The sequence below is a fragment of the Protopterus annectens genome, chromosome 1.part0 (assembly GCF_019279795.1).
Source record: "Protopterus annectens isolate FY-2018-M chromosome 1.part0, PAN1.0, whole genome shotgun sequence".
Taxonomy (NCBI): domain Eukaryota; kingdom Metazoa; phylum Chordata; order Ceratodontiformes; family Protopteridae; genus Protopterus; species Protopterus annectens.
In genome coordinates this window covers 1770420474-1770443226 of record NC_056725.1, presented here as the reverse complement: position 1 = coordinate 1770443226, position 22753 = coordinate 1770420474, and the positions used below count along the sequence as shown (strand labels likewise).

Here is a 22753-nt window from a genome sequence, read left to right as displayed (position 1 = left end):
TCATTGCAAATGTAGAAACCATGCAGTCAGTTTGAGACCTGTTATGCCCAGAAGAGTCATCCCTGGTGGATGTGACAGTAGATGTGGAATGGGTCCAGAGAGTCTAAGGGGGACACAGTAGATGAGATCATAGGAAGGGGAACCATACTTGCCAAGCATCGAGGATTACTTGGCTCTTCAACCGAAGTACTTTCTGAAGAAATTTGGAGATAAGGGGCAAGGTTGGGTAAACATACAGGAGACTCGAGGGCCAAGAGTGGACTAGAGCATCCCTCAGCGACTTCCCCTGAGGGAGAATTAGGGCAAAAACCCTGATGCACTTGTTGAGGGGAGAGGCAACAAGGTTGCAGTACGGCTAACTCCATTTGTGAAAGACTATTTTTGCCACTGTTTGATTGAGAGACCACTGGTGAGGGATCAGGATAATCCTGTTGAGCTTGTCGGCTAGAATGTTGGATTTCCCCAGTATGTGCATTGCTACAAGAAACCGGGTGAGGTGATCACCCACAGCCAGACTCATTACATCTTGGCAAAGGAGGTAAGATCTGGTTCCACCTTGTTTGTTAATGTACCATACCCACTGACATATTGTGTCTGGAAAGCAAATGTCCGAAGAGTAAGAGAGTTCTGAGCAATGCCAGGAGTTCTGCTCTCATTTACATACTGTTTGGACTCTTCCGGGGACCAAGTATCTTGAACAGTCCATCTCAAGAAATGCCCCACCCCCAACCCAACTAGGAGACGTCTGTGGTCAACGTGGCCTTTGGGTGAGGAAGGATAAAAGGACATTCCTGAAAAACTTTGTCAGACCAGATCCACCACTATAGGGAGTCTAGTCAGACTCAAGACAGTTTTATAAGATGTTGCAAGGGTTGTCAAAGAATGGACCATTGTACTGACAGAGTCCACTGGAGAATTCACAAGTGAAGGCGAGCAGTAGGCATTAAAGTAATTGCTGCAGCCTTCAAACCTAAAGCTTGAAGAACCACATTTGCTGGAGGAGAGGGGTGAGAAAATCTGTTTGACATGCAATCTCAAGGTAAGAATCCCACTTTGTGGTAAAACAGCAGGATGACTGACAGTGTCTATGCGAGACCATCTAAACTCTAAGACTTGGATTGGCTGAAGATGGGACTTGGTAAGATTTACTTTGATCTCCAGGAATTGAGATAACTGGAGTAAGAAATCCCTGGCTTTTTCCAGGAGATGCCTGGTTGGTGTGGTGAGAAGTCAGTCATCCAGATAAGGAAAGACGGAATCCACGCAGTCTGAGATAGCTGCTACCACTGCCATGCATTTGATGAACACCCTGGGGGCTGTGGTGAGAATGAAGGACAGGGCCCTGAACTGATAATGACCAGCTCCCAAACAGAAGCGTAACTACCTTTGACAGCACCCATTCATTTTTATGTGATAGTAGGCGTTTTGAATATCTATGGAGCACATCCAGTCATCTTTCTGTAGAAGAGACAGAAAGGACTAAACCATGACCATTCAGAACTACAAGTTATGTACTCACCATAACGCTTGATGTATGCGGTCCATCTCGCCTCACATTCTTACTCACGGGTTCTGACTCGGCCAACTTATATTTTTCTAGCACGAAGTCTCTAATTGGCTGGGCTAACCTGGCATCCCATGTTGCACCGCTCCATAACCCCAGATCTAGTTTGCAGCAGCTCATAGTCACACCTCATGCACAACCACAGTTCAGAAGAGTATAACACTAACCAGGGCAGCAAAGAAAAAATAACCAATATCGAAGGGTACTGAAGACAAATGCCGCCTCCAAATCCTCCAGGAGGGGGGAAGGTGGGAGGGAACGTAAGAATGTGAGGCGAGATGGACCACATACATCAAGCGTTATGGTGAGTACATAACTTGTAGATGTTATGTGGTCCAATCTCGCCTACATTCTTACTCACGGGGCAGCGTCCCCAGCACCTCTATCCTGGGAGGCTCAATGGAAGATGCTCCTGAGAACAGTGGAACCAAAGGAAGCCCGGCCCCTAGAAGCCACGTCTAATTTGTAATGAGTAATGAAGGTGTGGGGAGAAGCTCACATGGCCGCAGCACAAATTTCATCCAAGGATAGTCTGGAATGATAAGCTACTGAAGCGGAAACAGCCCTGGTGGAGTGAGCCTTGACGGGGAACGGTAACGCTCTTCCTGCTGACGAGTAAATGTAGGAGATGCCGTCAGAAATCCATCTGGAAATTGTAATCTTAGAAACAGGGGAACCTGTTCTATTTTCTGAGAAGGACACAAAGAGTTGGTCAGACTTACAAAGTTGTTTTGTCCTGTGTAAATAAAAACAAAGCTGCCTGTGTACATCCAACTGATGAAACTTAAACTCCGCCTTGTTGGAAAATTGAGGAAAGAAAACTGGCAGCTCAATGGACTGATTGAGGTTAACGGCAGAGGTTACCTTCGGAAGGAAGGACGGATTAGGTCTCAAAGAAACCCTGTCCTTATGAAATATTAAATACGGGGATTTGATGGACAACGCTTGAATCTCCGACACCGGTCTGGCTGATGTGATAGCTATTAAGAATGCAGTCTTCCAAGACAGAAATTTTAATTCACAGGTGGCAGCTGGTTCGAAAGGTGATGACGTCAGGGCCTGTAACACAAAATTTAAATCCCATGGCATGATGGGTTCTGACACAGGAGGCCGAAGCAACAAGGTGCCCCTCAAAAAGGCCTTACATAGCTCATGAGCCATGAGAGAAGGTTCGTAAGAGGTATGAAAATTAGAAATAGCGGCCAGCTGAACCTTAATGGTAGCAGGAGCAGAACCCTGCTGAAAAAGTGTGGATAAAAAAATCTAAGACAGCAGGGATGGGGGCTGTGAAAGGATCCAGTCCCTTGGCCTGAGCCCAAATCGAAACTCTTTTCCACTTGCTGGAGTAAATCTTCCTGGTAGAAGATTTATGAGAAGAAGATAAAATGTGTACTGCCTCAGGTGAAAAATGATGAAGTTTGACTAAAGATGGAAGTGGAGTAGCCAGGCTGTCAACCTGAGGGTCCGCAGGGAGGGATGGGACTGTCCCGACATGTGTGTCAGTAGGTCTGGTGCTGGGTCCAGAGTCCAAGGACTGTCCACTGCACACTGATGAAGAAAGGAGAACCAGACTTGGCGAGGCCAGTGTGGGGCAATTAGAATCATCTTGCTTCCCTAGGAAATGGCTTTCTGAATCACTGTTGGTAGCAGAGGAAATGGAGGGAAAGCATAGAACAGACCGGGAGGCCAATCGTGGACTAGAGCATCCCTGGGTGACTCCCCCTGTGGGGGGTTCAGAGTGAAGTAGTTGCTGCACTTGGTATTGTGGGGATTGGCGAAAAGGTCGCAGCAAGGCTGACCCCACCTGTTGAAAATCTGTTCCGCAACTCGGCGGTTCAGGGACCACTCGTAAGGCATCAGAATAGATCTGCTCAGCCTGTCCTGCTATCACATTGGGCCTTCCCCGGAATGTGCGTTGCCACTAGGAACAGTCAGGAAGACACTGCCCACTACCACATTCGCATGGCCTCTCTGCATAGGGGGTAAGACCTGGTTCCCCCTTGCTTGTTCAGGTACCACACCACAGACATGTTGTCCGAGTGAACTGCAATCGTTCCTAGGGGAAGAGAGATCTGCAGTGCTTGCAACGCTAGTAACACCGCTCTCATCTCTGGAACGTTGATGTGCAGATGTACCTCGTGAACCTGTCAGGTGCCTTGGACCGTCCTGCCAAGATAATGCCCCCCCCACCCTATCTGGGAGGTGCCTGTGGTCACAGTGGCAACCAGAGTCATAGGAATAAAGGGATTCCCTTTGTTCAAGTTGGTGGAATGCAGCCACCAACAGAGGTCCTGTTTGCACCGATCGGTGAGTAGGATCAAATGGGCCAGGGGAAGTTTCTGAAAGGACCATTGGGCAGAGAGAAGCCACTGCAGAAGTCTCATGTGTAATCTGGCTAGGGGCACTAACATAATGGTGGCTGCCATGGATCCCAGGAGCTGTAGGACCCATCTGGCCTGAAGCTTCTTGAGGGGTAGTAACGCGCGAACCTGACCCTGCAACACTTCTATCCTTTCTTGAGGCAGGAACGCCCGCATATGAACGGTGTCTAGCTCTGCGCCTATAAATGTGACACGCTGTGAGGGCAGCAAGGCAGACTTTCCCCAGTTCAAGGTAATTCCTAGTTGATGACAAAGGGCAATGGTATTTTCCCTGGCCTGAATCAGAAGATGCCTGGTGGGGGCGGTGAGGAGCCAGTCGTCCAGGTATGGAAACACTTGGAATCCTTGACATCCTAAGTGAGTTGTCACCACTGCCAAACACTTGAACACCCTGGGGGCTGTGGTGAGGCCAAAGGGCAGGGCACAAAACTGGAAATGACTGGCTCCCAGCTGGAAGCGTAAGTGACTCCTGGATGCCCTGTCCATTTTGATATGGTAGTAAGCATCCTTGAGATCGATGGAGCACATCCATACTTCTTTTCCCAGCAACGGGAAAATAGACTGAAGGGTGACCATTTGGAACTTGGACTTCAGAACGTATCGATTCAGTCGGCTGAGATCCAAGCTGGGTCTCAGGTCCCCTGTTTTTTTCGGCAGAAAAAAGAGTCTGGAGTTGGTCCCTAATCCGATCTGGTCTGAGGGGACAGGTTGACTCCTTTTTCCAGCAACTTTGAAATTTCTAGTGTTGTGTGATCCCTTTGACTGGGTGGAACGTCTGGGATTCTCTTGGGTGGAGGAGGGTCTGACAATAAGGGGATGGAATAACCTCTGGTAACTATACGAAGCACCCATCGATCCTGAGTGATACTTGCCCAGGCTTCCGGGTACAATGAAATGCAGCCCCTGACTGGCTCCGGAACAGCACAGTTGGGCAATACATCAGGGACGATGATAGGAAGATCCGCAAAAGGAATCACGGTCTCCCGAATTGCGAGGGCCTCCTCTGCCCCTAGGGCGGCGTCTCCCAGAATAGCCACCCCCTCCTCTGCCTCTGGAGGAGGACTTGCCTTGACCGGCAGGGAAAGACTTCTGTGACTTTTTGAACCACATCTTTCCTCCCCTCTGAGCCTTGGGGTAAGGCCTAGATGGGAGGGAAAAATGGACCCCTATGGCAGACAGGGTCTTTCCCTCTTGCTCGCATCTGGTGAGGGTGTCTTTCACTTTGGTCCCAAAGAGTGAGAACCCATCAAAGGGAGCGTCAGTGAAAGAAGACTTGAAGGCCTCCGCGAAATGACACAGGCGCATCCAGGGTTGCCTCCTAAGGGCTACACCTCGACTGCATAAGATATGAGCCTCATGGACGAGTTGACAATTGAGCCAAGAGTAGACAACTGGGCGTTAACCGTCTGTGTTAACGCCTCAGGTACGTTACCCGTTAGAGTATCTCCTAACTCTTTAAGGAAATCTCTCTGGAGCAGAGTAAAGTGACAAAGATTCAGAGACCAAAGTGTGAAGGTCGCTGAAGAGAGGGTACGCTTCCCGTACCGATCCATACTCCTGGACTCCTTGTTAGGAGGATGGACGGAGGAAGAAGACTCTGCTACTTCCTGCTGAGTGGCCGCCGCCACCACCATGGCATCCACAGAAACCCCTTTGGACAGGAACTCTTTCCCAGGGGGAGTGGAGAGAAATTTATTAGGGCATCTTGGTACAGGTTCCACCGAGTCAGGAGTCTCCCACGCCCTTCGACAGATCAAATCTAGGAGCTCATCGAAGGGTGGAGACACCCAGGAGGCGGAGGGTTGAGCCCCAAAGGCCTTGAGGAATACAGACTCCTCCTCAGAGGGGGTTTTGGATGACCAGCCACCTCTCTGCCTCAAAATCTCCAGGATGTCGGAGAAAGAGACGTCATCGGAGGATGACTTGGGGGACTCCTCTGACTCCTCGAGGTCGGTATCAGAGGTGAGGGACTCATCCTGGGAGTCTATGTGCTTCCTCTTGCACAACTTCTTTCTTGGGAGCTCCTCAGGCACAGACTCTGAGGGGCCCTCAGAAAGTTGGAGACCGCTCATTGGGATATCCCCAGACCTTGGGGCTCTGCCTTCAACCGATAGGGGGACATCAGAGGCTCTCGCCGGAGTAGAAGGGGATGGAATGACTGATCCGGGTGATGTCACTGAAGATCTGGCCAGTGTGCTCCTCATGGCCTCGAAGGTGGGTCCCCTCCGAATCAGAGGATCGACCAACCTCCGAGGCCAAGATTGGAACTGAAGTTCCCCGAGCCAAAGCGCTGAGAGGGAGGCTCGGAACCGACAAAAGTCCTGAAGTATCCCCCTCGGGCCCGAAAAAGGAAACCCGGGTTCCGAAACCAGAGGACAGAGCCGACATGGTAGGAGCCGACGTCGGCACCTATAAAGCCTTAAGAGGTATCTGAGCGGGCAGAACATCACCCGGAGCAGAATACTCTGGCTCCGAAGACAAAGAGGTGCTCGGAGGAGGAAACATGGGTTCCCTCATCAGGACTGGCTCCGGAGCCAACTGGGTCAGAGCCGAAAATAATTTTGCCAAAACCGGCGACTGCAGGAGCCTCTGGACCACCCTATCCACATCCAAATCAGAGAGTCTGGAGGATTTGGAGGAGAGAGAAGGTGACTGTGATCTCCTATCTGGAGATCCTTGTCTGACACTAGGAGACCGTCTCCGAATGGGCTCTAACAGGATAGGAGCCGAGGCAGATTCAAGAATCAAAGCTACCTCCTGTGGCCCCGAGGACAAGGGAGCCGAGGAGGTAGAATCCAATTTGGTAGTCTTCTCTGGTGGCTCCGATGAAACAGATGGAGCTGGAGATCTTTTCTTAGCCTTAGAAGTCTTGGTTTTAGTCTGTGAACCAGAGGAAGAGTCCAAGGACTCCTCAAAGGAAGGCTTAAGAAGACCCTTCAGTATAAGTTTATTTTTTCTTTCCTGTAGCACCCTTGGGCTAAAAGCGTGACAAAAGTTACAGGACTCTTGTAAATGTATCGCCCCCAGGCAGTATACACAAATGGCATGTCCATCTGTTATGGACATCTTGTAGCTAGATTTAGAACACTTCCTAAACCCGGAGGGTTTGTGTTCTTTTTGATCCTTAGACATAACAGCAAAACCACAGTACACAACACCACAGAAACAGGACTTTAGGCCACAACGGTTAAGGTGGGAAACTACCGCTAACAACAGTTGACAAGAATCTCTAAGTTAAACGATTCTGACACAACTAACGAGACACACACCGAGGCAAGGAACAAACGCTTTCCTCAGACAAACTACACAACGGAGGGAGGACTAGGTCCTCTAACTTAAATGGGCCTAGCCCGTAGGAACGGAGGGATACCACAAACAATACACTCACACCACAAAAAAAACGTTAATAACAAGAGCAATCCGCTATTAAAATAGCTTTTGTGAAGAAAAATACAATTTTCAGTGAGAAAAAGAAGTTTTAAAGCTACTTAGCCACAGCCAAGCGAGACCACGTCCTAGCTATAAGAGCGGCAAACGAGATTTGGGGTTATGGAGTGGTGCAACATGGGATACCTGGTTAGCCCAGCCAATTAGAGACTTTGTGCTAGAAAAACATAAGTTGGCCGAGTCAGAGCCGATGTTCGGCTCCGAACTCATGAGTAAGAATGTAGGCGAGATTGGGCCACATAACATCTTGGAGTTTTTTTTACAAACTGATTTAGATCACTGAGATCCAAAATAGGTCTCAGGTCCCCCGTTTTCTTTGGAACTAAAAAGTACCTTGAGTAAATTCCGGATCCTCTTTGGCCTGGTGGTACCTCTTGGATGACATACTTGTCTAGCAGCTTTTGAACCTCTAGGGCTGCTCTCACTGACTGGGTAGAACATCAGGGAGACCTTTTCTTTTTTGTGAGGGAATTTGTAAAAAGGGAATGAAATATCCTCTGGAAATGATCTTTTGCATCCAGGAATCTTTTGTGATGGCTGTCCAGCCATCTGAGTGCAAAGATAAGCATCTCCCAACTGCCTCCAGAGAAGAACAGTTGGGCAACCTTTCAGGAGAGCTAAAAGGGTCTAACAGAGAAAGAATCGCGGAATTGCTCTTGGAGAAAAATCTCCACAAGAGTCTTGAAAACGTGCTTGAGTTTTCCAGAACCACATCTTACCACCTTATTGATTCCTGGAAAAAGGTCTCTGCGGAGTAGAAAAATGGATTCCCACAGCAGACAAGCTCTTTTTACCTTGCCCACTGCAGGAAAGTGTCTCTAACAGTGGGCCCAAACAGAGAAGATCCATCAAAGGGGGCAGTGATGAATGCTGCTTTAAACGGCTCTGCAAAAATCACACAATCTCATCCATTCACGTTTCCTGATGGTTATTGTCTGAACCCACAGCCTGTGAGAAACCTTCAGCTGCATGAGAAATTAGCCTCATGGACGCATTTGCTATAGATTGTAGGGTAGCCAGTCAAGAGGAATAAGCCTTCTCTTCCTCTGCTGATACGGACCCAGGGGTAGACGATGACAGCTCCTTAATTAAATCCCTTTGTAATCTAGTAAAGTGTGCCAAATTGTTAAGCGGATGAAGCGTCGGCATGCTTCCCTCATCTGTCCATAGTTGTAGATTGTCTATTAGGGGAATGGACAGAGGAGCTTTGTTCAGCAATCTCCTTTTTGGTGGCTGCCGCAACAACCATGGTATCTATAGGGATTCCTTCACTCCAAAATTGCCTATCTTTTTGGTGCACCAAGAATTTTGCCAGGACATCAGGGAATAGGTTCTATGGTATCCAGCTCCTTCAATGCCCAACTGGAGACAAGATCTATAAACTCATCTTCCAGGTGGGGGGGTATACCAAAGAAGTACATGGGCCAGACCTGAAAGTTTCTAGGAACAGAGACTCCTCCTGTGAAGAGTTTTCAAAGGACCAAACACCTTTTTGGCGTAGGATTTCTAGAATGTCTAAAAAAAGTGGACATCTGGTGGTGATCTTGGGGATCCTTCCCCCCCCTCTTTAAAATTAGTATCTTCAGTTAAAGGTTCCTTTAGAGAATCTAAGTGCCTCATGTTGCACAATCTCTTCTGAGAGACCTCTTCAGTGGTGTGCTCTGGAGAATTATCGGAAGAGGTGGGGAGTTCCCTAACTGGAACTGCCTAGAAGCTTTTACGAGTTGGCTATTCCTGTGGAGTAAGATGAAGAGACTCAGAGGCAGGATCTAAAGGAGGAACAGGAATGGGATCTGAGGAAGTAAGAGTCGAAACAGCTCTCAGACAGGAGAAAGCCCTCTCCACCACCTCGAAGGCAGCAGGGCCAGAAGACGCCACAGCCAACCTTCCAGGAGATGAAACTTTCAGATCAGATAAGCCCAGTTTCCCTCTGGTCTTCTGCTCTTGGGGGGGGGGGGGTCAAAGCCAAGCTGCTCGGTGGCGGGGGTCTGAGGGGAAGCAATGGCTGAGAGACCTGTCCTGCTCAAGAGGGGTCAGGGAGACAAGTGGAGTCGAAGAAGAGGGCATCTTTGGATCAGACTCCAACTCTTGCAGGTCTTGGATCAGAGGACTCCGAAACAATATACTGTATCACAGAAGGAGAAATGATGGTATATGAGGAAGGCTTAAAGCTCATGGATCCGATGGGTGACAGAGCTGGTAAAACTCATCTGAATCTGTGCTCTGAGAAATCATCATCCTGTCCACATTTTCTTCGGAAAGACTTCAGGAGGACCTGACTGAAAAGGAAGTGGACGGAAGAGGAGGAGGAAATGACTTTCTTGGTGTCCCCTGTAAAAAGTGAGAGCTGAACCTTGGAGACACTGACTCCAGAAAAAAAAAAAGAACTCTGGAGTCAAGGAGACTTAGAAACTGAAGGAGTCTGATCAGCAGATGTCAGATCTGAGAGAATCAGATTTTCTGCTGGTAGATCCTGAAGGAGTCGGATCCGAGAGCATCAGATTTTTTGCTAGTAGATCTGATGTCAGATATATATGTGTATATATATATATATATATATATATATATATATATATATATATATATATATATATATATATATACGGTTCCACTTCATATCATCGAATTACCATTTAATCGAATTGCAAATCGAGACCAAATCGTCGAAAACTCATTTAATCGAAAACTCATTTCATCGAATCTCAAATCATTGAAAACTATGAAGCAACTACAAATAACATCCCAGACACTTTGTACTATGTTTATGAAGGGGGGCAAGCCCCCATGTGGGGGGCTCTGCCCTCCACACTCCCCGTAATTAAATATACCAACTCCAAGGTCGCACTACAGTGGGGGAAAAAGGTAATTTCCTAACCCCACTGTAGTAAACACATTGTGGTATGTTATTTGTAGTTGCTTATGAAATGAGTTTTCACAATTTGGTCTCGATGAAATGATAATTCGATGATATGAAGTGGAACCATATACACACATACATATATGTACATATATATATTTATTTAAACTTTTAAAAGGAACTAAAACGAGTAAAAACTTCAGACAGAAAAAAGAATCTGTTAAAAAACACAAAGAAAATTCTAACAAAACTAGACTTCCCACTGTGCGATTCCTTAAACCTCTTGTATTAAATGGCAATTCTGAATGCCCATGACTTTTTTTTTTCTAAGTCTACATATGGACAATTTCAGGCCAAAAAAAACAAACCCCACTAGCTGTGGACATGCAAGTTTCTGCCTTCTTACAGCATCAGCATAGCATAAGTGGAATATTTGGCTAACATTTGGAAACAAACAGATAGTGGGGTTTGGCTTTTTTTGTGGCCCGAATTTGTCCATATATAGACTTGGAAAAAAAAAAAAAAAGTCATGGACATTCAGAATTGCCATTTAGCTGAAACACATGATGTCCTTAAAGGGTAATTTGCATATATCCCATTTCGCCTCTTAACACAAGGGGTTTAAGGAATCGCACAGTAAAAAGTCTAGTTTTGGTAGATTTTTCTTTGTGTGTTTTTTAACCTTTAAAAGGAAAGAAAAGTAGTTTTACCAACAATAGTAAAGAGAACACCTTAATGAATAAGGTAAAGAAAGAAAGTAATACCAACTATGGTAACACTAATATCAAAAAAACTGATAAAGGATAAAGAGTTTACAATAAGCAGTAAAGAGAGAAAGGGCTGTAAAAAAATTATATAAAGATAAAGAAAATTTAAATTCTAAAGATATTGCTCACAACTTTCAAAAAATTATTTCCTTGAGCTTGAGAAAAGGCAATCCCAACCAAACCCTTAGAGCGGCACATGAGATCTGAGATAATGCACTGGATAGGGGCATTATGGGTAAAGGGAGGAGCTCGAGAGTCAGATAAAAAAATCTAGAGAAAAGAGGCAGAGTCGGAGTAGAGACCCATATGTTGAGAAAGAATGAAAATATCAGATCGAAGGGGAGACCATAGGAAGGGAAACCATACCTATCGAGGCCAGAAGGGGGCGATGAGGATGACTGATCTCTTCAGCTGACTTGCTTTCTGTAGAAATTTGGGAATCAAAGGAAGAGTGGGATACGCATGAAGACTGGAGGGCCAAGCATGGACTACAGCATCTCTCAGCGACTCTTCCCTGAGGTGGGATATGAGCAAAGTACCTGCGGCAATTGTTGTGGGGAGAGACAGAGGTCACAACAAGGTTGGCCCCAATGACGAATATGGTTTCCTCCATAGAGTGACTAAGACACCACTCGGGAGGCATCAGGATGGATCTCCTTAGTATGTCAGCTAACACACTGGTTTTCTCTGGAGTGTGTGTTGCAACTAGAAGGCAGTCTGATGACATCACCCATTCCCACACTCTCATGGCCTCTCTGCAGATGGGCTAAGATTGGGTTCTTCCTTGTTTGTTGATGCACCACACCACAGACATGTTGTCTGTCTGAACTTCAATAGTTTCTAGAGGAAGAACACCTTGAGAGCAGTCATACTCACATTGTAGGCATTTCATCTCTACTACATTAATATGCAGATTGGTCTTTTGGGGGAACCACATTCCTTGGACTATCCTTCCCAGGAAATGCCCCCCACACCCCAGCTGGAAAACGTCCATGGTCACTGTGGCCATAGGAGGCGGCAAAACAAAGGGTCGGCCTAGACAAATGTCATCCGATTGAATCTACCAGTGAATGTGTCATTAGCAAATTGGAGTAAGCTTAACTGTAAAGGATAGGAATTGGCATAGAATGGACCACTGAACAGCAAGAGTCCATTGGAGGACATGCATAAAGAAACATGTCAAAGAAAGCAATACAGTGGCTGCTGCTATGGATTCTAGTGCTTTATGAACTGATCTTGCTGGAGGAAATCGATGGGAAATAAGTAGATTACCAGATTCCTGAAGATGGATATGTGATGAGGTGGTAGTGAGGCTACCTGTGCTGTTGTATCTGAAGTGTACCAACGAATTCCAGGCTCTGAACTGGTGTTAGGCTTGATTTGGCATAATTTACTGTCATCCCCAGTGACTGGCAAATCTAGAGTAAATAGTCTCTGGAATGTAGGAGAAGATGCTTGTAGGGGGCAGTGAGAAGCCAGTCATACAGATACAGAAACACTCAGAATCCTTTGAGTCTCAGATGAGCAGCCACCACTGCCATACATTTGGTAAATACCCTGGGGGCTGTGAGGAGTCCAAAGGGCAGGGCTCTGAATTGGTAGTGACCATCGCTCAGCCAAAGTGTTTTCAGGAGCGCCTGTATTTTCATGTGATGGTATGCATCCTGAAGATCTATCAAGCACATCCAATAGTCCTTGTGGAGAAATGGCAGGATGGACTTACTGGGACCATTCAGAACTTCAGCTTCTTCACATACTGATTCAGTTTGCTACCATCCAAATTGGTCTGAGGTCCCCTGTTTTCTTGGGCACTAAAAAGATTAAGTTCCGAATCCTATTCGGTCTGGCGAGGCCTTTTGCATGACTACATTTTCTAGCAGTTTTTGAATTTCTTTTACTGCATCTTTCCTCTGACTGTGTGGAATGTTGGGATTTTCTTCATTCTGTGAAAAGGAAGTTGGAAAAATGGAATGAAATAGCCTCTAGTTATATTTAGCACCCAGGTATGTTCTGCTATGTTTGCCCAGGCTTCTGGGTGCAGTGATAATCATCCCCAAGTGCCTCCAGAGATGGACAGTTGGGCAGTGCTTAAGCAGCACTGGAAGGATCTGCCGGAACAGAAGGTTAGAAACCCTGTTTCTGTGGGCCTCTTCTGCCTCTAGGATGCTATCTCCCATTAGAATTTTCTCCTCTGCCTCTGGAGGAATTGTCTCCACATGGATCTAGGAAAGGTCCCTCAGATTTTTGGCAGCATATTTTCTTACTGCTGCTCTGATTCCTCGAAAGGGTCCATTGAAGGGCAGAAAACTTGATTCCCATTGCAGACAGAATCTTTCCTTCTTATTCACTGCAAGTAAGAGTCTCTTTTACTGAATGCCCAAAAAAGGATGTGCCATCAAATGGGGCATTGATGAAGGTGGTCTTAAAAGGCTTTGCAAAGTAGCATAGCTGCATCCAGTCATGTCTCCTTATGGCAATGCCTGAACCAGCTGCGTGTGAGGTGTCTTCAGCTGAGTGAGAAATCAACCTCATTGAAGCATTTGATATAGACAAGACAATGGCCAGCTGTGAGGACGTTCTTTTGAAATCCTATGCAGACACTGACTCAGAGTATTTGATAGGTCTTTGGTCAAATCTCTCTGAAGTCTTGTGAAGTGTGCCAGGTAATTAAGAGACCTCAGGGCAGAAGTCACTGAGGCAAAAAAAAAAATCACTTCCGAAATCTGTCCAACATTCTTGGCTCCCTGTTTCGCAGACAGACAGAAGAGCTCTGTTCTGCCAGCTCTTTCTTGTTGGCTGCTGGCACCACCATAGCAATCGGGACTCCTTTGCTCCAGTGGGGTCTGTCTTTTGGAGTGGCTAAGAATTTGTCAGGTCTCTTCTGAATAGGTTCGATGATACCCAGTTCCTTCAAAGCCCACCGTGAAACTAAATTGATGAGTTCATCCACCAAGGGTGTAACCCAAGACGTAGATGAGCCAAAACCAAAAGTTTCCAAAAATTCAGATTCTTCAGGAGACGTTTTTTCAAAAGGCCAGCCACCTTTTTGTCTGAGAATGTCTAATATATCCCCTAAGGAGATCTCACCCAGTGGTGATCTGGGGGGACCCTTCATCAAAATCGGTATCCTCCATGACAGACCATCAGAAAGTCTATGTGCCTTCCTCTTGCATGTTGTCTTCTGATGCCCCTCCTCCATGAGATGTTCAGGGGAGGTACAGGAACAGATGGGAAGTTCCTCTACCAGAACCTACTGGACACTTGTTGAAACTGGCTTTCCCTGTTGAGTATGCCTGACCAACTCAGAGCTTGGAACAGACGAGAGAGTAAGGGTAGGGTCTAAAAAATGAGAAGGTGATTCACTGGAGATGGAAAAAGCCCTTTCCGCAAGGCAGATGGACCCAGAGAAGCCTCAATCAGCTAAGCCAGAAACAAAGCTCCCAGCAAAGGTAGATCACCACCCTCAGATCAGTGTTTCGACAATGAAACCAAACCTGAAGTATCCAGGGCTGAGGTTCCGAGGGGCAGGGATTGATCCAACATCAGAATCGACCCCAGCCCCCCCAGGACCCAAAGCCAACACTTTGGCTCCTGGGCCCTTTCTGATCAGATGGTATCAGACTGGAACCAGTCAGGGATGCCGAAGTCTGAGAAATCTTCAAATGAGACTATGGACCTCTCCAGGATTTCGGATCCTGGGACTCAAACTGGACAGATCAGAGGAGAAAGAATAGTGTAGGATGACATAGGTAGCTTCAGGGATCCGACAGGGGAAAAAGTCGCTATGACCCCCCCATCTGGACTTCAGCTATGAGAAATTTTCACATCATCTTATCCACATCCGCTTCTGATAAACCTCTGGAGGACATTGAGGATGAAGTGGATGGAGATCTTGAAGGTCTCTGAGGGGGTTGTAACAGTGAGGATGGCAGAGTAGGATAGAGAGGTTTAATGATACAATCTGGAGTATGACCGCTTTGTGAGGTGCCAGGCTTGGGATCCAATGACCTACGATCTGAGGCAAGCTCTTTCAGACTTGCCGATATAATTCTAGGATACGAAGAATTCAGATCCGAAGGTCGGGTCCTAGGATCCACCACTGTTGAACCCAAGATCCTTTGGCTTTTGAGTGGTGGCTCCAATAAAGTTCTGAGGGACTTAAGCAGGGAGAATTTTCTCTGCTCCAATGGAGTAGACTTCACAAGTTTGGAGGGCATTTGAGCCCCTGAAGATGTAGAAGTAGCAAGAAGTCATCCTTTTAATATTAAATTTACTGCATCGGTCAGCTAAGCCCTTGGATTAAAGGTTGAACAAACCGAAAAGTTTGCATCCAGCTAACTGGCTCCAAGGCATATACTCACTCCTTGGGGCATACAAATACAGAATTTTATACTCTCAGGAAGTGCATTTTTTGAAACCCGTTGGTTTATCAGACATGATAGAAAACAAAACTACCACCAATACAAATAGGAAATACCTCAAAAGTCAGTGTAAGGAAAAAAAAATATTTTTCTTTTTTGGAGAGAAAAGAATAGAAAGAAGGAATAAATACCAACAATGGCAATTTAAAAAGGATTACCCTGATTGCAAGGTAAGGAGAATACCAGCTATGGTAAGAGAGAGAGGTACTATATAAAATTAATTTTTTCACTGGTGTTAGGAATGCAACTAAGACTGAGGATAGACACATACAGTATAAGACAGAAAAACAACCTTTTAAAGGACAATAAAAGGAACTCACAAAAAATTCACAAATTACCAGCTTGTGAGAGAAATCTGCTTCTGAGCAAGATGACAGCAAACAAGATATGGAGTAATGGGGATGGACAAAGGCATTATGGGTAGAGGGAGGAGCACGAGAGTTGGATCTGAAGTCTTGAGTATGCATCAAGAGTCTGATCAGAGGATCGGATCCAAACTCATGGGTTGAGGAAGAATGAGAAGGACAACATCAGACTAAAATACTGAAAGAAATATATTTTAAATAAACAAAAATAGAGAATAACATGAGAGGCATGGGGTACCCAAATGGGGCTTATCTGAGCAGTAAGCCAGAACAGTCAGGAATAGATCCTGTGAAGAGTCAGAGTTTTTCTTCCCTTTGGATGGCAGACAAAAAACTGAACACTTCCTTCCTGTGACAGCTGTATGCTTCTCTCTTGGGATATACTCAGCCAAACAGCAGTCACAAGAAGAGAGAAGACGGGGAGTCAGACCTTTTGAAAGCTGGCCATTACTGGGTAATGAGGCAGGCAGGTATTGAGGATAACATATAATTTTTACGAAACAATAGCTCCAAGGTATATATTACATGAAGCTGCAGCAAAGTTGTTGACAGCTTTGGGATTACATGGCATTGGTAAAATGATAAACCACTGGAACATGGAGAAGATCAAAGGGAAATGTTGACAAATCAAAGCTCTTCTAACAGCAGCAAGTAGACTTAATTGCCTTTGCCAGACAGAGTTCCAGTGGAAATGGTACATCACACTAGCCTCCTAGCACAAGACAGTGTCTAAATCTTTAATGATGTAAAGTACACACAACACAGAAAGGTCAATGCAATCAAGATTCCAGTACTGACACCACAGCAGTGGGCAAGATGGACAAAATCCCCACATTAAGAGTTTCATGGACTTGTTATTGTATTTGATTATCAAAAGCAGAATAAAAAGATCATAACTGTTAGCGCACTTCATCTTTCACGCAAAGGCAGGTTAAAGGAGAGATGCCTCTCTGCTGTTGCTATCAAGTCCCAAAAAACTGGCAAAAACAACAATGCAAGAACAGTCAGAAATAAACTAAGGTTGCTTACAATCAAGTTAGCTCATTTATAACAAGCCACATGACACAGCAATTAAAGCAGAGAGTTACATACACAGCATCCTGCAAACCTGGGATTGACTTCCACATCCTTTGCTTCTATACTGGGCAACTCTAAAGTCACATCACCAGAGTTTAAGACTTTAATATTCACCTGAATGACAAATACTAAATAACCACAAATGGTGTGCTTGGTTTAGCTGGTGATCAAACTATTTGCCAAGGGGGACATATTTACAGGTGAGACGGGGAAAATAAACTAAAAATAAAGCAATAACCATGCAGAAACATGTACCAGCACAATGCAAACAGTAAAAGAATTGGCTACAGTGGATGTTTTTCAATGTACCTATCAGGGAGATATGCTTTCCAGTGCAGATCTGTCATTCAGCAAACTAAAGGTGAATCTAATCACCAAGGCAGTCAAACTATAGCACCATAGAATTTCCTGCCTGCACTTATTTTTAAAATCGTTTTTTTCTTAAAACTTGCATTTTATCTGTCTCTGGCCAAGCAGTCAAGTGTGGGGTCATTTACTGCACTGTTCTAACTTGTTGATACTTGTGAACCTCTGCTTTCCTTAAAAAAAACCCAAAAAAATCTTGCTTTTTTCCCACTTTTCTGACATTTAAAAAAGTTCAGTTACAGATTTGCTGTCCTGAACTGTTTGTAAGTTTCTTGGAGGCCATTGTTTGCTTGGGCTAAAGGGAAGTCTCTGTGTTCTTCAGTGGCAGTGATAAACATTGAGTAGCCTGCCTGCCCCTGTGGGAGTGGTTACTGCCTTGAAACTGTAGTTTTATTGGCCATTTTGGGTCAGTTCCAAACTCCTTGATCTCCCTCTCTTAAAACCCGATTGCCTCGTGGTTTTGGCATCTTTTCGGACTTGTTGGCTGTTGGTGAAGCACCCACCAAGAGGAGAAAACGCTGAAAGGAGCCACTTTTGAGATTTTAAGTATTTTGCTTCAGATTATTTAAGTTTTTCTGCATTGCCGCCTACTTTTGAGCATTTTCTGGCTTGTTAAACTTGATTTCTGTGTTGGTAACTGTATTTAGAACACAACCTAGAGCTGATTACTGAATTTCCTGCCTGCACTTATTTTTAAAATCGTTTTTTTCTTAAAACGTGCATTTTATCTGTCTCTGGCCAAGCACTCAAGTGTGGGGTCATTTACTGCACTGTTCTAACTTGTTGATACTTGTGAACCTCTGCTTTCCTTAAATAAAACAAAACAAAAAAAAAAAAATCTAGCTTTTTTCCCACTTTTCTGAGATTTAAAAAAGTTCAGTTACAGATTTGCTGTTCTGAACTGTATGTAAGTTTCTTGGAGGCCATTGTTTGCTTGGGCTAAAGGGAAGTCTCTGTGTTCATCAGTGGCAGTGATAAACATTGAGCAGCTTGCCTTCCCCTGTGGGAGTGGTTACTGCCTTGAAACTGTAGTTTTATTGGCCATTTTGGGTCAATTCCAAACTCCTTGATCTCCCTCTCAAAACCCTCTTTTGCGCATAGAGCAACATCGGACAGCGCAGCCTAATTGGGTTTAAACTATTCCTGGCTCCACAAAGTCTGCTCTTCACTTTTTCCCTTAGAACTGCTCTATCTCTCAAATTAAACTCCATATTCTCATTCTAAGGCCCTTCACTGGTCCAAATAAGTAATCTTACAAGTTAGCACTAATAAACCATAAGCACTACTTACTCTTATACTCTCTACGATTACCTTGTCCCCTATTGGTCCGTTTTAATTCAGTTCCCTATATTACTCTAGCATGTCCAAAGGTCAGTCAATGGTTGCCTCTCCAGTCCAGCTGGTGAATCTGGGAATTTTGAGGCAATGTTACAACTGTCTCATGTACACGGACAACCCTCTCCTCCTCCAAACAGGTTCAAATATATGTCAGAGATGCAACCATATAGCCAAACTGGAGGCTGAGCTCTCTCATCTCAAAACTGGTGTAACCAGTCAGGAGGAGAAGGTAACCTCACACAACACAATTCCAGTATCACATAGTCCCGCCACAACAGCGAACCAAACACATAAAAACACAAAAACATACTCGGAGGCTCTAAATAAAAATCTACCTAAGCAACAGAGACCTCCAAAGCAGACATCCAAGCAAACGCTACCCCAAAACAAAACACGTACAACACACAGCACACAAAGTCAGTGTGCCAAGCAGTCACAGCCCTTAAGGCTGAATAACACACCTGATACTCTTGTAATAGGTGACTCTAGTGTCAGACACACTGACGTCCCGCTCAGCAGGCTGAATAAAAAGGTCACAGTGAGCTGCCTGTCGGGCGCTAGGATCCGCCACATAACGCAAGCACTCAGGTCACTCCAAAGCAAATACAAATATGACTCAATCATTGTACATGCTGGCGTGAATGACCTGAGACGTACCTCCCTCGACTACATGAAATGAGACATAGACAAGCTCTCTGATCATGTAGCCCAGGCCGGTATGACCCTGACCTTGAGCAGCATCTTACCCTCACCTAGAATGATGCCACAGTATAAAGACAAAATGATCGATTTTAACAATTGGCTAAAATTTTGGTGTCACTCAAAGGGGATCCAGTGTCTGTCAGCCTGGGATGACATGCTCGACAAGCCACTTTGCTTCGCTAGGGACGGTTTGCACCTGTCACCCCTGGGCTTTCGGATATTGGCAAAGGCTCTTGCCACCCCCATAGTGCCTTTTTTAGGCAAGGCTCAAAAGTCAAACCCACCTCCATAGACAGCACAAGGATCAAGAAACTAAGGGTAATGCTGCTAAACACCAGAAGTCTTAACCTCAAGATGCATGCACTCGAAGCTCTCCTCAGTATGGAGAACATCGATATCTGTGCAGTGACAGAAACCTGGTTCAAGGCTACAGAGAGCACCCCAGCACTACCAGTTATACCTCATATCATGCTTTTCGGCCCCAAAACCGAACCACAAAAGGAGGGGGAGTTTCCATATTTACCAAGGATATCCACACCTCCAGGTTAGTGGCATTGCACGAAGTATCGGAGACCATCCATGTGCAACTGACAGTGGGCAAGACTGCTTTTCAGTTTATAGCATCCTACAGACCACCCTCTCAAAGTCAGGAATCCCACTCGGCTTTCCTGAAAACACTGGAGAACATGAAGATCTCTCCGAACACCATTATATTGGGCAACTTCAACTACCCAAACATATACTGGGAGCATTACTCAAGCCCCAGCACCTTAGCCCAAAGGTTCCTGGAATTTATAAACTCAAATGCTATGGAACAACTAGTCACCACTCCCACAAGAGGGGAAAAGATACTAGACCCGATCATTACCAACATGGGGACTCTATGCTCCATACCAGAAGTATATCCCTCATTGGTAAGATCAGACCATAAATTAATTTCACTGGATACCCACATCCCGACCCCACCCCCAGCCCAGAAAACCACAGTGAAAAATTTCTCAAAAGTGAACTTCACACTTCTCAAAACCGAAGTGGAATCCTTCAAGGCCCCAGGGCCAGTGGAAACTATGGCCCAAACTGCAGAATCCTATATAAACGCATTCTACGGACATCTCCAGGAATGCATGGATCATGCTATCCCAAACAAAATCAAGACCCAATCATCCAAAGGCAGGCATCCAGTCTGGTGGACCCCAGCCATAAATAAACTGTACAACAGAAGGAGGAAGCTACTACATGATAGAGCAAAATCCCTAAAAGGGAAGGCATCTCTTATCAGTACTAGCAAAAAATTACGATCCCTCATAAAATCCTCCAAGGCCAGCTTCGAGAGAAAAATTGCACAGGACACTAAAGACAATCATAAGGCTTTTTTCAGTTATGTTAGGAACCTGGGATGCAACTCCCAGACTTGTTCTGAGTTGATTCTAAATGACAAAAAATACACGGAACCCACAGACATCGCCAATATCCTGGCAGACAGGTTCAGTGCAAACCCCCCCCCCCCCAAAAGAGCAAGTATCTATCCTGGCAGAGTGCAGCCTCCCAAACATCTCTGATGCTCAGGTGAAGGCCACCCTCTCCAAAGCAAAAAGCACTGCTTCCATGGGACCAGATGACATCCCGGGTTGCGTCCTACATGAACTCCAAGAAGAACTAATCCCTCAATTAAAACTGCTGTACAATCTCAGCCTCACTACAGGATATGCGCCCAAAGAATGGCGTACAGCAACAGTGGTCCCACTCCACAAAGTTGGCGCCTCTGAGGACCCTGGAAACTATCACCCCATAAGCCTGACTAGCCTAGTCTGCAAGGCTATGGAGAGGATCATCATGGAACTCAAACAAAGATATTGGGGACCTACAGACACTAGATCCTACCCAATTTGGCTTCAAGGGCAGATCCTGCCTTTTGAACCTGGTCGACTTCTTCGAAACAGTCACCAAGGCCATAGATGAAGGGAAGGTAGTCCACACAGCCTATCTGGACCTCGCAAAGGCATTTGACACAATACCCCACTCGGGCATCATAGATAAGCTATCCAGCCTAAATATAAACCCCTATGTCACAAGATGGGTCGCAAACTGGCTCAAAGACAGAATCCACAGAGTCAGAGTTGCTGGAGCCATGTCAGACTCGAAACCGGTCACAAGTGGCGTCCCACAAGGTTCTGTCCTGGGACCTCTCTTGTTCTGTATTTACTTTTCTGAGGTACAGGCCAACGTGCGAGGACTATGGCTCACCAAGTTCGCAGATGACTGCAAACTGGGCGCCATAATCGACTCTCCAGCTGACAAACATCCTTCAAAAAGGTCACACAGAGACGGATAACTGGTGCCAGAGCCATGGTCTAAAGCTAAATGCCAAAAACTGTATAGTCATACCCTTTGGCAAAAACAATGTGCCCACAAATTACCACATAGGTGGTAACCCATTAAGTACAGAGAAAGTAATTGGGGATCTGGGGACCCAAGTTGATAGCAATCTCTCCTTTGACAACCACATTGCCAAAGTGGTTAGAAAGACCTTCTACATAGCCCACTTCATCATGAAAGGATTCACATCTAGATCAAGAGAGGTAATCGTGCCCCTTTATTCATCCCTCATCAGGCCCATCATAGAATACAATGCCCCCTTTGGGATATACCTTACCCGACACCTGCAGCAATTAGAAAGACCCCAAAAGTACCTCACCAGGAGGATCAAGGGACTCAAACAGATGCCATATGCTGCTCGGTTAAAAAAAACTTCAGCTCTATTCAGTTGCATACCGCCTACTTCGAGGCGATCTATGCCTGACATATAAAGCTATGTCTAACCCAGAATTAATGGACATGCTCCACCTCAGTAAATCTAAATCCCTTAGAGCCACGCGCTCGAGGGACTTGAACCTCAGCACAGAAATAAATAGAACATGCTGGAGGGACAGATTCATAACCCAGAGGCTCCCTTCGCTCTGGAATAGAATTCCAATTCATGTTAGGCAGAGCACCTCACTGACTCTCTTCAAGAAGAATTTTGATATTAGACAGAGGCACAGTAAACTAAACTTTAAAAAAGGGCACAGTATACTCAAATCAAGGGGTGGCGTAAGCCAAACACAATTGGGCTAGGCTTATAAATGCCCCAGGGCAGATAGCCTAGTATGAGCCTATGAACCTATATAACTATGCACATTCCATACAACATACGCAGATGGACAAGAAAACAATGCTCCCAAAAGAATCCTCAACACTACTTCAGTGGCAATAATACTTAAATGCAATTCTGATGTCAATTAAGCCAGAAAATTCAGTTCAGAACCATCAGCTGCATATCTGAAAACCTAAACTCAAATCCCACCCAGGAAGATCCTCTCAACTGTATTTTTTTTCAAATTTCGATAAATATCCTTGATCAATCCTGTAACCATTAATGTGCATGCCAGTAACAGGTTCAGTTCTACAGTATTTCTACAAATACAGCAC

The 22753-nt window shown here is 45.4% G+C and overlaps 1 protein-coding gene across 4 annotated transcripts in view; it reads right to left on the bottom strand.

Annotated features, from left to right (window-relative positions):
• KATNA1 (katanin catalytic subunit A1) overlaps positions 1 to 22753 on the bottom strand; it is a 1196718-nt gene that overhangs the window by 115701 nt on the left and 1058264 nt on the right. The window lies entirely within an intron of this gene.